The sequence below is a fragment of the Fukomys damarensis genome, unplaced genomic scaffold (assembly GCF_012274545.1).
Source record: "Fukomys damarensis isolate Sample0158 unplaced genomic scaffold, DMR_v1.0_HiC HiC_scaffold_18, whole genome shotgun sequence".
NCBI lineage: Eukaryota > Metazoa > Chordata > Mammalia > Rodentia > Bathyergidae > Fukomys > Fukomys damarensis.
This window is the reverse complement of record NW_022900930.1, coordinates 39019918-39038189: the sequence shown is the minus strand read 5'-3', so window position 1 is coordinate 39038189 and position 18272 is coordinate 39019918. Positions and strand designations below refer to the sequence as shown.

At 36.8% G+C, this 18272-nt stretch overlaps 1 protein-coding gene across 3 annotated transcripts in view; it reads right to left on the bottom strand.

The window, feature by feature from the left end:
• Marchf1 (membrane associated ring-CH-type finger 1) overlaps positions 1-18272 on the bottom strand; it is a 968384-nt gene that overhangs the window by 49375 nt on the left and 900737 nt on the right. The window lies entirely within an intron of this gene.

Below are 18272 nucleotides of genomic sequence, written 5' to 3'. Positions count from 1 at the left end.
ATATATATATATTCTTGATTTTTTTGCTTTTTGCTTTTTGTTTTTTTTTTTGGTACTGGGGATCAAAGTCAACACCTTGCGCTTGCAGGAAGACAATGGCACTACTGAGCTAAATCCCCGGCCCGGGTTTTCATATACAAAAGTTATAACTTGTGAGTACCTGAGGAATGATGTAGTCTGATAACTTCATTGTGCTATTTTGATGACAGTTTTATAGGGCTGTGGTAAATAATTTAGTAAATATGGTATCATACCAATGTGGAAGAATCCTGAATATATTTAACACTGTATGTAGTCATAAAATAAAGTTGATACTGAAAGTTTTAGCCTAAAAATCTTACAAAGATTTTCTTAGGGAGATGCACATCTATTAAGTCACAGTGGATTTCCAAACTATGTAAGAATTATGTAAAATCTTTATTATGTAAAAATCACAAAATATTGCTTGTCACATAAAATTTAAGTTTAGTAAATTCTGTTGTTTGAAAATGCTAATTACTATTTCTGCCAATGAATTGAGAACTCAACTAGTTTTTGAATTATTACAAATTCTAATTTCATATATTTAAAGTCTATGAAATCTTCATTATTCTCATATGTAGATTTTAAAAAATAATTTAGTTTCCCCTTTGGAGGAGATGAACCTTTCATAACTCTAGTTAACGAGCTAAAAAAAGTAGCCCTTCGGAAATCCCAATGATCTAGCCAGCTGCTTGAAGCTGCTACTAAATTTAATTAGAAATACTGCTTTATACCAGTTAGAAATATGAATGTTGAATGTAACATTTAAAAAATTCAAGAATCTACGTAATTACTCTTTTTGAGCTGAAGCATGGCAAAAAGCTGGAAGAATTACTAAATTGCTGCTCCTACTCTTTCCTTGCATTCTTTTCTCCAAAAGCATGAGTTTTAAAGAGTGAATTTTACTCTTAAAATATGCAGTGCCATCTTCCCAAGGAAAAATCAAATGGTTGCTCAGCTTGCTGGTGCAGTAAGATATAGGAATTGAAACCCAGTGCTCCTTCACCCACAAAATAAAGAAGTATGACAACGTGCACTAGAATTGTGTGAAAATAAAGACAGCAAAAAGGAACCAGTGATAACTACGGTCCTGGGGTGGCAACGAGGGGATGACAACAGAGTGAAGTTCAAAGTCAACATCCGCCTTTTCTGAAACAGAGTTAGAAAGTGGAGGCCTAGGGTCCAGCACCACATAGGTAAGGCCAATGTGGCAGAGAAAAGTAAAAGCATATCCGATTGCTTATTCGTTAATATCAAAACTGAAATATCCGCTTTCTCCCCACCAAGGCACCAGAAATGGGGCTGTTGCACTGCGCACCACATTCGGGGCCATAGCTCGTCACAGTGTTCATGCACAGTAGACATTAGCTGGATAGAATGAAAGTTGGCAAACAGAACATGATCTGTTACAAGAGAAGCCAATGAAGGGCATCTGAGCTTCTACAGCACTAAACTTGACTGTGATAATTACTTTTGGAGCCATTGAAATTCAGTGAGTTAGAGAGAAGAAGTATCTCCAAAGCCCTTGACTCCTTATCTCTCTGGCTACACACAAAGGTAAGTCCTTCCAAGCCATGTCCCACTTCTGTCCACTGAATGTTTTTATACATAGTTTTATTGGGGCACAAACTCAGCTTTTGGGTTATAAAGTTTTTAGAGCTATGTTTGTAATACAACAGAGTAGTCCGGTAGTTGCTGCTGAGAAGTATGGCTACAAAGACAAGTACTTGCTATGTGGCTCATCTCAGAAAATGTTTGTAGATCCCTGTCTTAAAGCATACAGAATAATGCTTAGTTAAATATAGTGTTATGAATATTGACAACAATGAAAACAAATTTTACACAATAAATCACCCATGCAAGGAACAACATAATTAAAATATATAAAGAAAGCAATAAAATATTCACAATAAAATGAAAGACTTTCTTGGCCTGCCATTAAAGCTCACTTCTTCTGTGGACAAAATTTCTCATTTGAAAAAGAAAAATTTGCAGTTAATGTCATATGATAATTCATCACTAAAAAGATTGTGTCAAATGCTTACAGCTGCCAAAAAGATTTTGAGTCTCTGACTTTTTACTGACATGAAAAAAATAATTTATTCATAAGCAGCTTTAAACAAAGACCTAGCTGATTAGTGAGCTCAAACTGACCTGACCAGCTTACTGATTATAGTCCAACTTCCTGTGTCATAAAATATCTTATTAAAAATTTTTGTAAAACTCTTATGTGAATCATCACCAGCAATATTATTTTCTCACAAGATTAAAGTTAATTCCCATAGGGAAAGTCAAAAGCTTGATTCATCTTCATTTACTTTTGATTTATTTTTGCAAGTTTTAGCATTTTGAAGTTTTTCTAAATTATCCAGCTCAAGTTTGACCCCAAGAGTCTTTTTAAAAACCACATTTAGATTGTTATAAATGAATTAAGAGCTAAGTGTTAACTTCACATATCTACTAAAAATAAAAAATAACATGATAGCGCCACTAAAGAAAGAATTAAACAATTCCTAAATTGATATACTTCACACAAATCACAATTGCTGAATTATAAATGAAAACACAGCAATGAAAACATAAACATGCTTTTCCCAACAGAATAGCTGTACAGGAAATGATGTTAATGCTATAATAAAATTATATTGTGAAATAGTCATAATTTTGATGCATTTTTACCTGACAGGAAATTGAGGCTTGGGAATTCAGTGCTTCAACTAAATTACTAGCGGCCCATGTTGGTGCCTGACCTCCAGTGACAGGAGCAAGCTGAATTCATAGATTTTATTGGTATTTTGATATCTTAACAGTCCAACAATAAAACCAGCGATTTGTTGAGAGTTTCACATTTAGGGTTGAATGAATTGGTACCTCGACCTAATTTCTACCTTTCTACAGATGGAAGAGCCTACATACAATCAGGTAAATTAAATTTTAGATCTCTTTGTGGTAGGCATGTATAGTTAAAGTTCTCTGCTTTTATATTTGAGTTTAAGGCAAAGCAGCCTTTTTCATTCCAGCCTTATATATCTTAAAATGATCTTTAATAACTCCCCATCCCCACCCCTACCAAGGCTTCCTAGCTCCACTAGAACAGCATTTTTTTGCTTGATTGAAAAAAAATCTGTCACTTTAAAAATAAGTTTTGTGAAGGCCATAGTGTTTAGATACCTTTGAAAAATTTTAAATTCATTTGTTTATTTCAAATACCACATTTTCTTAGTTTTTGCTACATGCAAAGAAAATTAGGCAGCAATAGACTTGGTGTGAAGGGTAAATTAAGGGCTGAAGGTGTAGGGGAAGTGGGAAGGGTAAGGGAAAGGAAATAAGAGAAAAGAAAAAAGTACAAGAAAATGAAAAAATGGAAATAAACATTTGTAAATACAGAAGGGAGGAGGGGGTGAAGGGAGGGCAGGGGTATGGGGAAAAAATGAGAACCAGGAGCTGTCATGTAAAGGTGCAAGATCCCAGTGATGAATGTAACTGTACTGTATGCCTAACATGTACCAATAAACTCAATGAGAAAAAGAAATAAATAAAAACAATCAAGATGGAAAAAAAAAAAAAGAAAAAAAGAAAAAAAAGAAGATGATGAGGAAACAATCCAGAGGCAGGGACCATGTTAGGACAGCTGATGGAATCATCCTGGTAATAAGAACCTAGACCGATGTGGTACCACTGAGGAGACACATGACTTTCAGTCTTCTGTGTCTGCAGAGACGTGTGAGTACTTGTTAGCTTCCATGACTAGCTGTGCTGGCAAAGCACTTTCATAACAGTATTTGGTTGCTAAAGGCCACCGTCCTTGTAATCTTTAGGCAGCACAGCAAGCACAGGCAACCCAACCTTCCTTAGCCATTTCCCATCCCAGTTTTACCCCTTCTTTTTTGCGTAGTGTTCTAAGGCTCTCCCCTCACTTCCCTAATTGCCCTTCTCCAAACTAAATAGTCTTTAAGTACAGTAATATGGATACTACAGTGTTTGTATTGGATTAATTTGGATGTTAATCATTCAAAACTAATCATTTTGCTTCAGAACGTGGCAGTCATTCTTAGAACTCTTTTTACCGAGCCAGAAAGTTATTAGAAATATTTTAGGCAGAAGCTGTATTGAAAGGTATTAAGTAGTAGCAAGAAATTAGTGCTCAAAGAAATGGGTAAAGAGAATCACAGCCAAAGGATAGCAGATTAAAATTTTACTTTTAACTTTCATTTAATTTTGTTTTTAACAGGGAAAATAGGAACTTGTGCATCAGCAGAAGTGAAGGTGCTACAGAGAACTAGACATTTAAAAAACATATCCAAGCAAGAGAATAACCAGCTGTTAAAATGAAGTCCAGAAAGTATAGGGGAAGCAAGTACAGTAGGGGAATATCTTTGGACAACTGGAAAGGGACACAGATACCTTTTCTTGGAACAAGAGGCAGAAGGAAATTGGTAGGTAGACATATCGAGGTGCTGGAAGGAGGGGAAATTACAGTAGCTGGGTGCGAGTGGTCTATCTCCTGTGATATAGGAGACAACGTGTATATCAAGCAGGAGAGAGAAAGGCCCAGGGTTAAGGTCGTATAGTGGCGGTAAGTAATTAGAAAGAGCTACTTGCAGAGTGTGATGGGAAGTTAACCAAGCATGAATATAAGAATTGTGGAGCAGCCTTGAGGTCCCTGTAAGATTAAACAGCACAGATTTATAGTAAATTCTATTATCATTGTGTTGTGTCTCAGCCAATAGGGTCCCGAGATCCCTAGGACACAAATAGGAAGGGCTTAGAGAGAAGGCATCGCTACATCAAAGAATTCAACATGAGGACACTGGCTAGGGGCTTAGCTTCTGAGCAGAAACACAAGAGAAACTGTCGTCTTGTGGTTCACGTGTTATGAGAAAAGGCTGTGCTGGAAACACTGGAAATCACAGTGTTTGTGAAGAACTGATGTTGAAGGTGGAAGTAAATAAAGGTACAGATATAATCTCTAATGTAAACTCTTGCATATTTTTATCTATTATCATAGAAATATCTTATTATCATATAGTTATTTGGTACTTGAGATTAAAAAAAAATCAAATCCTTATTCACACTTTTGCTCTTTGCTCCAGCAAACTCGTGAACTTCTGAGTTTAAGCTTATGTAAAATAAGGTCAAAAATACCTCCCAGGGTATCATGAAGATTAAATGAGATGAAAGAGTACAGCACCTGGCCCCTCATAGAGAATCAAAACTTTGGTCAATTTACTTATTTATTTGAAACATACAGAACTTTGACTTTGAATGATTAATTATTATTTTTTTGTATCGGGGATTGAACTCAAGACCTCGTACTTGTGAGGTAGGCGTGGCGCCACTGAGCTAAATCTCCAGCCCCAGTGATTAATTTTATGACTAGTCATGGAATCATGGAGTACTGGGCACTGGGACTAAATAGTTTTAGCAGCTGGTTTGTTGGTTTGCTCATTTGCTGTTAAGGCCAAGGCCATGAATTCTGACTCCACAGAGGTGGGTTAGCTACTGACGTGTCTGAGTTTTCAGGTCCGTCATGTCACAGACACATCTCAAATGAAAGCTAGACCAAAGAGCACAGTGGTTTTATGTGGGGTACATCTGAGAATGAATTGTTTCATTCTTCCTGATAGATAGCCTCAGACAACCTCAGAGAGTTGGTTTTCTCATCTATCAAATCTTATGTGGCTCTTTTTAAGCTCCAATAAGATATCTGAGAAAATATTTCAATGTATAAAAACTACCCCAAAGTAGGGCATTATCACCAATATGATATATAAACAATAATATCAATAGAAAATGTTGCTAGGTATTACAAAGCCAAGGCATTATCTATTTTTAATTAAAACTACTTAATTTTTCCACGTCTGCATTTCAGTTCATCTGTTTTATCTCAAAGGAGTGTGATGTAGGGAACGGAGACGCTGTCTCCTTCTTCCTTACTACTGAGATTATTTTTCTATTAAGATACCTTCATCCACCTTATAGCCAAGCCTGATGACCTTTTCTCGTTCTAGTATCTTTTGCATTATTGACTAACTCCCTTCTTGAAACATCGTCTGTTTTGCTTATTGACACTGTTCTTATATTACAGCATCTAACAGTGAGGAAATTGGAATCAGGGGACATAGAAAATGATGATAGTAATAGAAATAGTGAGTACACTTAGAGGACAGACCAAAACTGTAAGGATTCTGGAGTTTGAGAGATTGAGAGATGATAGAGCAAAAGCATAGATCTCAGTATATCTAAATTCATGGCTAAGACTCTTCTATCAGAGGCCAGGAGGGGCTGTGATCCAGTAATTTTGGGATAAATTAAAATGCTAATTCCCAAGCTTAACATTTCAGAGGAGAAAAAAGCAGGTAAGAGGAAACTATATAGCAACTGTCTTTGAATTTGCAAAAGTCTATTAGTTGGAGCAGCTCTCTTACCAGTCTCACTACTACACCCAATGAGTGGAAGTTAGAGGAGATGAATGTCCACGAAACATGAAGAAATGAAAAAAATAGAGCTTTCCAGAGGTGGAATCACTGCAGCAGGAGAGAGGGAATTGGCCACTTCTGCACATACATAAGCAAAGGGAGAGTACTTTTTGCCAAACACTAGAAAATCAACCTGAGTGCTAATCTCTTTTCCAGTGTTGTCCTTTCATTGTTTTTCCTTTTCCACAGGCTGATTCTCCCCGACCTCACCATTTAAATTCTTTGTCAGTGTTTCCTCTCTGCTTATTCTGGGTGTTTTGTACTTGATCCTTTGTCAGTCTAGGCTCATGACTTCAAGTAGTAATCCTAGAATTATAGCTCTAAAACATCTGTCTGAAACCTCTACCTCTCTAGCAAAAAGAAACTCTATCCAGCCCTATAGCTCCAAAAAATAGGGTCTTCTCAATGAAACATTTTCTACTTCTTATGTTTCATGTCTTCCAAAATAGCTTTTGTTCTTAAATATCCCATACCATAAGTATCTTACTGTCTCAGGGTAAAGCCTGCCTTTATCTTTGAACCTTTCATGGACTTCAGATCCTATATTAAAATTGCCATCAATATGCCAATATTTGTCTCCCTCAGTTTTTAAAATATCTTTCCTTCTCATCCTCATGGCTATCTCTTTGATAGTTTTGAACTGTCAACAGACACACAAATTATCTTTAAGATTTTACTTCCTCCATTAAGAAGTCATTTTTGAAACATGTAGTTACTCAGAGCCTCATAAAGTACTGCAACTCTTCAAGAACTCTATCACTAATCCAATAAAATCCAAATTGTCTTGCCCGGTTTTCATATGACTGTCCATAATCGGATGGCCTTTATATGCTCTGCCATATATCTCACCAATCCCTAACCTTCACACATATCAGCGTGGCACACAGCTAATAAGCTGTAGGTCTTGCTACAAAGAAGTTACAGTTGTGCCAACATCTTGATTTGTCTCAGCCTCAAAGGCAGGGCTAAAGTCCTGAGTGTATTGGCCGTTGACCTCAATTGACTACAAACGTCATGTTCTGCATCTGCTATGATGTGAAACATGCTGATTAATACTAGTGTGAGCATTGAAAACACCATCAACATTAGATTTAGAGGTCTGCGTACCTATGTATGGTGAATTGCTTAATCTCTGTGTTTCAAGTCCTCAGTGGTGGATAAAGATTAAATTAATTAAGTAATCAATAAAGGTTAGGGTGGATTTTTTCAATTACTAGTCAGATGGTTATTTTCTGTCTGTTGCATTCACTATATTGATGTCTTCCTCTGGGACTGTCCTCAGATATGACCTCAGACCCATAATACCTTTCCTGTCCTAATAACACCTCATCTAAGTGTAAGATCCATCTAAAGACATATTCTTAGTGAAACAGCCTCTACTCTTTCCTTCCCTGCAATGCTCATGCCCTACCTTGAGCTGTCCTTGCTCTTAAGGTCTATATCACCCAGATCCAGTCTTTGCTTTTTATTGTTTTATCTGCACAAGTTCAAATGCTATGAGCCAAAAAAACTCATGGTTATTAATTGTGATGGGCAGGATCTTTTCCTGTATCTTCACTGATATTATTGTTAATGTAAATGATGAGAATGTCAAAAGTCAGGGTAAAGATGGCTGATCAGTAGACCATAAAGGACTGGGAACACTATACTTTAAGATTTTATTTAAGTACATATAGAACACAATCAAAAGAGTTGGTTTAGTGAGATGATTTAGCAGTTCTCAGAAGTAGTTACCAATTACCAGAGTTTACCTTTCGGGAAAATTCACTTATAATCAAAGTGAGAAATATGTAATCCTTTTCATACCACATACACTTTAATTTGCATTTAGGGAACTAAACTGAGGTGTGCCACTTTTATAACCCTATCTGAGCAGCAGAGGAAGTCGAGCAATTTGCAGTGAAAAGGAGAAGTAACTCTTATTTAATAAACAGGGAAGATAATGGGCAATATTTAATATCATTCTTACTAATAGCTGTATCCAGCTCCTCCTCTAACTGACATGAAGCCAGCAGATATTTCTAGAACAAAAATAAGAAGTTCTTATAAAACTAAGTTTCTAAGGTTTTCTTATCAGACATGAAGATAAGTATTCTAAGCTACTATTCAGATTTTAAAACACTTTGAAAACTTAAATTAAAAATACAATTATGGCATAAGTATAAAATATTTTATAAATCACCAGTAACATTTTGTAATCTTAAATTTGGCCATCCTCAGCCTACATTTTTAGAACATCTACAGACGAGTGACAATTCTTCATACTTAAGTGAATTTGAAAAAGTATTTTGTTTTCTCAAGGGACTATTTCAACTCAATAAAGCAGCTACCTAGCCTGATTTCCTGAGTAATTTCATACCTTAATTTGTAACCATTGACCACCTGTACAGATCTGTAGGGAAAGATCAACAGCAGACAATGACATAGTAATGTTCCTGGCTCATAACTCTATTCCTGAAGCCAGTCCAAAGTCTCAAGTAATCAGCTACATTTTCTTCCCACCACCTATCACACTGATGGAAACTAGAGCAGCAATAATGATCACCTTTGCTGTGCCAACAGTGGAGATAGAGGAGGCCAAGTCTCACTTGAATTTGTAGACACTGAGTTCTGAATTCTATTGTTTCCGCTCCTTTTGGGTCCCTCACCAAATCTGAGATAGGTTGATCTCATTAGATTAAATTCTAATTGGGCTTGAGGATTTTCACTGACATTCCTCTATTCTGCTTTTTTTGTTTTTTGTTTTTTGAGTTTAGATTTTTAAAGATTAATTTTATTGGAACATTTAATGTATACAATATGATATTCATTGTTGGGAATTTGAACTTTTACATAATCAACCTTGGTTCTTATTTTTTCCCTATTCCCCTATTCTTATCTATATTCTTATCTAGCCTTGTGCTTCATTTTCATAGCAACTGGGCCCACTTTGAGGACTTTCTTAGAAATCTCCTTAGCTTCATACAGCATTGTTCCCCAAACTCTTGTGCTGGCAAGTATAGCCCCAGGCAGTCCAGTACTGAGTGTACCTCAAAATGTTTGCTAGATTTCTACACCAGACTTGATCTTCTGTATTAATTTCAGGATTATCTGAAACTGTCCAAATCTTTAAGAATTCAAACCTGGATTGTGCCTCTCATTAAGCATCTCTTCTCTGCCCTGTCTATACTCTATTGGTAAACTCAGAATACAACCTACCTCTAGGTAAAGGACCTTTCCAGGTCCTACTCTATAGTTTTGGTGAAATATAGATGAGTAAATTATTAATTAGTATTGAATGAATATCCTAATGTCATGATGTTCTCTACATTTTCAGACATCATAAACATTCATTTTTTAACAGCATTGAGATCTTTTTGGCTAAACAACATTGGAAAGACTGAAAAAATTAAGATAGAAATATTTCTAACTGGATATGCTCAGTGTTATTAGGCAAAATTTTTGCTACTTGGATGCATTGAGGTGAAAAATGAAAAACAAAAGGAAAGATAATACAAACTTATCTTGCTTTACTTTGTAGATATAACCAAATAAATATGTATGGTTATATCTATATATAAGGCTTTTTGAAAATACATAACAGCAAATCTACCAGATTAATTATCCAGACATAACATTTTAGTCTTTTAATTTTTAGTATGTGACAGAATTTCTTAATTCAAATTGATTTGGTGACGGTTTTTTTCTTTGTTATTTTAAGCATTAAAATTCTTAGAAGCTCATTCTCAATCATGACTTCCTTTCAGTTTTATTCATTTATTAATCTTATGTGGCTGGAGTTACATAAAGGTCTCATATTACCATGACCGGTTGATAAAGCACGAACTTTATTTAGATAACCAAGATGCTTGGACTTTGAAATACTCCGTTGCAAATGGATTCTTTGACACAGGCAAATATGTGTCCTGGCAAAATACTGACACTTTAAAGCAGTTTTAGCCACTTTGGGTAAAGAATGCTCAGTCTTATTTACTCATTCGTTTGCTGGTTCATTCATGTGGTCATTCTTTCAATGAATAATTTCTTGCACAGGACTGTTTTGCAAGGCTTTCCAAGGAGTTGTGATAAATAGGAAGATGCATAAATCCTAGTCGTTGTTCTTTGGAGAGCTCTTCTTGTGGTAGTTTACACACTGAGCAGCTGCACAGCTGGCCCGAATACAAGTTAAACTGGAATGTGCCATGATAAGTGCTGCTGTAGGAAGGCAAGAGAAAGATTGCTTTGGTGGGAGGAGAAGGTAGTTGAGGCCTAATGGGAGAAGTTTAATATGAACTGGAGTTGAAGCCTAGGTACGATTTGTATAGACAGAGATGTATGCTGATAGGATAGAGTAGGAATAGAAGATATCTTTAGCGAATACTTAGAAGTGGGATTTATCAGCTAATCAGGGAACAGTATATGGCCGATTCAAAAGTAATGTGTAAGTTTGAATAAGATCATAATAGGATATCATTCTGAACAATAAGATAAGATCCGAGAGGGCCTTGTATTTCTTTCACTCGTTGCCAATACACACATATACACAGACATGAGCTGTACCCATAGTCATTTGTAGTACTTAGGAACTTTACTAAAGAATTTGAGTTAGAAATTAAGATTACATTTTAAAATAAGCTTAAATAGACATTTCTCCAAAGAAGACCTACAAATAGTCAATAGGTGTGTGAGAAGGAGTTCAGTCTCATCGAGGAAATAGATATCGCCTTGCACCTACTTCAGTGACTATTATGAAAAAGAAATGTAAGTAGCCATGAGGATGTGAAGAAATTGGAATCTGTATTAGTCACTTTTCTGTCACCGAGAAAAGCAATACCAGACACTTGTAACTTAGAGAAGAGGTTTGTTTTGACTCAATTTTATGGGTTCTGACCATGGTCATCTGGTTCCAAGGCTGAATAGGCATTGTGGAAGGGCGTGGTCGAGGAAAGCTGCTCATTGTTATGGTGCCATGAGCTCCTGATGGGTTAATCCCCTAATAAGAAGAGCGCTCCCAGGATGCAATCACCTTCCCAAAGTGCCGCTTCTGGACATGAGACTTCTGAGGGACCTTCTAGATCCAAACCCAAGAGAACCCTTTTACACCTTAGTGAATAGAAAATGGTGCAGTTGTTATTAGAAACAGTGATGAAGTTTCTAAAAAAACCTGAAAATAAGATGCTATACGATCCAACACTACTTTTGAGTAATTAGCCAAAAGGATTGAAATCAGAACCTCAAATAGATATTTCGACTCCTATATTCACTGCAGCATTATTCACACTAATCAAGATGTGGAAACAACTTGAATGGCTTTCTGAATAAAGATGTGGAATACACATACAATTAAATATCATTTAACTTAAAAAAGAGGAAAATTCCATCACTTTCAACAGGATTGGGTGTCCTTCGGATGAACGTTGATGAAATTATGCTAAGTGAGGTAAACCAATCACAAAAGGATGAATATTGCGTGATGCCATTTACATGAGGTATATAAAATATTAGAACACACAGAAGAGAATAAAATGGCAGTTGCCAAGGGCTGGCAGGTGGGAAAGATGGGAAATTGCTATTCAGTGGGTATAATTTTCAGTGTTGCCGAATGATCCCATTCTAGAGATACGCTGTACAACATTGTGCCTATAGTTCACAACAAATATAACATTGTACGCTTAAAATTGTAAGAGGATACTTCTCCGGTTAAGTGCTCTTACCTCAGTAAAAAAGTAAATACAGTCTTTGTTTAGTAAAAAGGGGACTATTAGGCAGATTAATCTAGTAGCATCAGTGCAAATAGATTAGAAAGAAAAAGAAGAGAATATTATAGCAGTCAAAGCCAGTGGTAACATGAGGAAAATCTGTATAACAGCATGGGATTGAACAAGAAGATGAGATACCCTAAAAGTAACATCAGTAGCTCTTGGTCATCACTTTGGGTACAGGGGTGGGGTAGAGCTGTGAGAGAACGGGAGTCAAGCTGACTTCACAGTGTTAATTAAAGCTTCTCGGGGCAGCTGCTCAAGGTGAATCTGTGTACAGAGATTCTGAGCCACGTTAGCCACTCAGTTGCTAAGTGACAACCAGGATGCTCCAAATTTGATTTTACCATCGTTACACGGTATGCAGACAGATATACTGAAAAGCAAAGGAAACTACTGAAGATAATTATAAAAATCTTTCCGGTCTGTCTTGTACTCTGAGTAAATACTTAGAGGCTAATTCGAAGTAATGTTATTTGTATCTTAATAGAGCTGCATTTTCAGGTGTTAATAATATGTATAAGAGTTTCTTTTGAAGCCAGAGGAGAGTATTAAGAACAGTCTGCTCCCCTACTTTCCCAGTATTTACCCGTGTCAGGAATAGTGCGTATTATCTGAAGTTTAAGTAGATAAACCTATTTCATGTGAGCCATTGCCTATGTCTATATCTGTGCGAATGTGTACTTTGACATTCAGTTTAGGTATGAGATCTTTCTGTAGCTGTTCAGAGACTAATCCCAACCTACTCTATTATTTTCCATAGCAGTGGGATTCTTCACCTGTATCTTTCCCATTTTCAGCTGCCCAGATTGTGGGTTTGTTTGAACTCTCTCAACCCTTAGCATCGCCTATCGATCCTTACACAATGCCTGGCCTTCCTTTTGCCTCCTAAAATATCATTGTTTTGTCTTTCTCCTTCTGGTCCAGACCTTTCTCTATGAAATAATTTATGGGATAAATTGATATCTTCTTCCCCACACCCAATATCAATGAATTGCATTATTTATATATATTAGATACGATAATTTGGTATATTTTCTGTGCTGACCCTGCCTTCCTATGATGCTTTGGAAGCAAGTATCTTGACTTGAACATAGAAACAATAAAAATTTAAAAAATTTATAGCATGAACATGAACTTTAAAGAAAGGTAGGTTCCCCCCCCACAAAACTACAACAGTGAAAAAAAAGGGTTATAACTACTATTGCATTTTATCTCAAGTATTATGTTTCTCTAAACATGATGCAAAATAAACTGTACATCATTTTTTAAATGTATAGAGAAAATGTAGGTAAAAATATGGGCTCCCTATTTATGACAAAAGCTGACTTTTATGATTACATTATATATTAATTTTTAGACAGCAGTTTCAAACATTTGTTTGTTTATTTGAGACAGGGTCTTGTTATGCATTTCAGGCTCTTCTTAAATGCATCTATTAGCTTTGCACTCACAACAATCTTCCTGCCTCAGCCTCCTCAGTGCTGGGATTACAGGTGTGAGCCCCCATGTGTAGTGACTGAATCTTTCATCTAGATACTAAAATAGTAAGAAAGATTATAAACTGATTGATAATTTGAATTCATACCCACATGTAGCATTGTAAGTCAGTCTAATTATAATAGCTTTAATTATTATAACACAGTGTACGTTACATATATACACATAGGCACTTTATAAACAGAAATGTGTACATTTCCTGTTATAATGAATCTCTGCATTGAATTAAAGAATCACGTTGCTGTCCTACTTGCTGATGTTCCTGTTTGGTTTCCTAATGACATTTGACAAAATGGAAGCGAATGAGTCGGGTGCGGGCGGCACTGAAGAACTGCGTGTATTACTGCAGCAGATCCCTGAGGAAGGTGGAAAATCGTCTATACAGCAACTCAGCGCTGGCGCAGATACAAATGGGGCTAAGGAGTTAAACAAACTGGCAGCCTTGTTCTTGCACAAAATAGAGTTGGCCTCAGATACCTTCCCAGAAATCCCAGAGGACATGACTGCGAGCCTGTCTGGGAAATAAGTCTGACTGCTCTTTGCACAGGGCGGCGTTTGCGGTTTGTACCCTGTCACCCTTCCTCAGAGTGTGGGGAGGCAAATGGGAGGCGGGAGGAGGGAAAGGCACACTTCTTCCCCGCCCTTTTCTTCTTAGGCTTTTCCTAGCAAAACTTAAAAAATAATTTTACCCCAACCCTTTTGCTTCTGCATATATGGTATTGTAGTATATGTAGTATATCATGAATAATCATTGAGATGTGAGTTATGACTTTTTAGGCCGTGTATTGGTATTTCATAAGAAACCAGTAAACTCTTTTAAGAGCACATTTTATTTCAGACTTAAGCGAGAATGAAACCAAACCACACCAAACATGATATAATTTTCAAAGTCATCCTTGCAAGAATATAAGATTCTATATATTATCATGGGGAATTAAGTGATTACACAAGAAGGGACTGACTTTGAAGTATTTACAGATTAAGAAAGAGTGCAGGCTGTCAGTGGATACAAATATTTGCTTACTTGAAATTCTTTTTTTCAAAAATAGTGTGTTAGGAGCCGGGCATGGTGGCACACGCCTGTAATCCCAGCACTTGGGAGGCAGAGGCAGGAGGATCCCTGTAAATTCAAGACCAGCTTGGGCTATATAGTGAGTTCCAGGTCAGTCTCAACTACACAGTGAGACTCTAACTAAAAAAAAAAAAAAAAGTGTGTTGGGATCTTTGGAGTTGGAGTCACTCTTCTACTCGTTTATCTTGGTGTAGGACTACAGTTTCATGGTAAAACGTTGATCCTGTCCTCTACATTCCTTATGGTTAAAACTGGTGGACCCCCTTACAACATGTTCAAGGCTGTCAGTCACTATGAGAAAATTGAAAGACATTTTGTTCAGTCTTTATTACAGTACAGTGGACCTCGAGTTATGACCTGCCTGACATATGAACAACTTGGATTACAACCAGAATTTTAGTTTTAACTTATGAACAAAGTCTTCAGTTATGACCCGAATGTTGGCCACTTATGCTTTCAGATGGTTTCAGATGCAGATTTAATCCTTAAAGAGCTCTGGAAGGAACATTACAACATCCTTTCCTGTATGGTGTTAATTATGAAATCCTGGGCTGCTGTCTCTCTAAGGGTACAGAGCTGCCTGGAAAAAAGTGTCGCCTAAAATTACAAAGGAGAGAGACTTTAAAAACTATGTAGAGAATCTTGAACCTTCAATTTACCTACTTAAGCTACAACCAGCCCTCATGAATGAGTTGAGTTGGTGAGTCAATGGTCCACTGTACTAGGAAAATCTGTGTGTCTTCTGGACCCTAGGTTTACTTTTCTCTTTAGCTATTATGTCTCTAAATTTTAAACTGGTAGACATTTCAAAATAAAAAATTTTGTAAATTTAGTACTTCCATGCTCTAATTTTGATGTGCTCTTATTTTTTCATTTTTTTCTTTCATCTTTCTGATTATGCATGTACTCAAGCATATGCTTAATAATTGAAAAAGGAAATAGCAAATCAGAAAATGTAAATATATGCCACCTTCTTTAGGTTAATGTGTGTTTTGCTGCGCCTCGTGCAAAAACCTGTGTCAATCTCATTTTCGCTATACTCTAAAGCTCCCTATAGTTAGCTCTTCTCAGTACAAACAACTATTACAATTGCCTGGCTTCTCATCTGCAGTCTCTACTTCAGTGGTTTTCAAACTTTAACATACATCAAACTTTTCTAGAGGGCCAGTTAAGACTTAGCTAGTTGGGTCCAATTCCCAGAATTTCTGATTTAATAGCCCAGGTCAAGGTTCAATAATTTGCATGTTTAACAAATTCCCAGTTGATTTTGATATCACTGAAGCAGAGACAATCCTTTGATTTAAGACTTCTTTCTCCCATCGTTTCACTTGAAAGTAAATAAGAATTCTCTATATCAGCTCGATGAGAAATTTGAGGCTTAATGCAAGATGAAAGCTGTTAAAAGTAACTGCATTTTCTATTTCTACCAATAAAGCCGTCCACTTTGTGAACCACTATCCTAAATTTTAGATGATTTCAGGAGCAGAAGGGAAATAATTTGCACCAATTTGTCCCTCACAGGCGCCCATGCCAGTGCCTACATTATACAAGTGCTTCTGAGTGGACCTCCTGCCAAAGATTTCGACACATCCGTATCTATATCAGTGTCTGTATCTGCAATTCTGCTGGGCAGCCATCTGTTCACCTGAGATTATGGTAAAGCCAGGAGTTCTCATTCCTGGGTGCTTAGTAATATCATCCAGGGGATTTCTAAAAAAGTACATATGCTGTGAGACCTCATTTCTAAAGGTTATTTGGAAAATATGTATGTCTGTATGTGCTTAAACTCTCCTGGTAAATCTAACACACCACCTGGGTACCTCTGGGTAAAATTACCTTTCTCCAGCCCTTTCTGGCCCCAAACGGTGGAATTCTAAGACTTTGGGGTGCAAACTGAAGGCAGGACGTGTGGGATATTGAGTGAATGTGACATTTTTGTCAGTATACCTGGCATATTTCATTCTGCTTTTCCTCCTTTTTTTCACTATTGTTAGTCTATTAGGATGTGGCAAACAGTTTATTTTACTTTATTTTATTTTTTGGTACTGGGGATTGAACTCGGGCCCTTGTGCTTGCGAGGCGGCAGAACCACTGAGCGAAATCCCCGGTGTGGCGAACATTTTAATCCGGTTATACACGTGAAGAGTTGTTAACCTAGTTTTGATCAAAGAGTTTCCGGAATAAACACAGCAAGGCCTGGGGGCTGGAGCTCAGTAATAGAACATGAATAGCATCCACAGGGTCCTGAGTTCAATCCCCCGCCACACACACACACAAAAGAAGAAAGAAAGTAAAAAAGAAAGGCAAGAATTTGTTAAGGTGTGTGCAGATAAGGCCAAGGGAGTGAAAATGAGGCAGAACAGAGAGGATTTTGTCATCACTTGTTGGGAAACTTTGAGGGAAAAAACAAAGCTGACAGCGTCATGTCTCAAGTACGATCCATCTCTAAGGGGCCATGGATATAACTCAGTGGTGGAGCGTGGACTTAGCATACGTGAGGTCCTGGATTCAACTCTAAGCACTGAAAAAGGATAATTCATGTTCAGGAGGAAGCAAGTGCTCGGTTTGATGTCTTAAGTAAAATCTGTCTCCAAACACAGGAGCTTCTTTCTCATACTTCAGTCATGGGCACACCTGGAAGTGAAGGAAGGGGAACTAAGACACGCCTGCAGCCCTCCTTGCATCTGACAGGGATGGGAAGGGGAACACGGCGCGGGGCTGTGCTGAACACTGCCAGAGTCGAGTGAACGAAAGATAACGGGCCACGGCTGCTGCAGTCGTTTTAATTTCTGAGCCAAATTAGATCTTAGTGTTTAAATTTACCTATGTCTGAGGATGATTGCAGATTTGAAATGAATAACTACAGTGCAACAGTTAAAAGGAAAATAAAAACCTAAATATAGTGATTATAAATAGAGGAAATGTTAAGGTTATGAATGAAGTCTCAGACATAAATCATGATTTGTAGCAGTAAGCACTGCACCCAATATTCGTCAGTTTATGTACACAGTATTCACCTTCTGTTTGCGTAAATATGTAGGGAACCTAAAGTTAATGCACACAGTAGTTTTAAAATGAACTTGTGTGAGAACGGAGTTTTATTTTTTGAGAGCGAGGATAAATTTTATATTACCAAGCAAATATAAATGCATTAAAGCAACTACATAGTTCAAAATCCCCCTACTTCTGAATAGTGTTCTTATATTGAGAAGTAGACACATTCTAATTAATTTTTTCTTATTAAGTATTTTGAACTTTGATATGGTTATTTTTACCAAAGAAAATATAAATATTGCCCCATATCTCCAGTCATACATAAATACTAGCATATATGTCTAAAAGAACATACTTCTACTTTTGCCTATAATTTTCTGAGATTGTAAAATTTCAGAATGATGTCCAAATGTATTTCAATATGGTTTTTTTTCTGTTGTTGTTGTTTTGTTTTTTGAGACAGGGTCT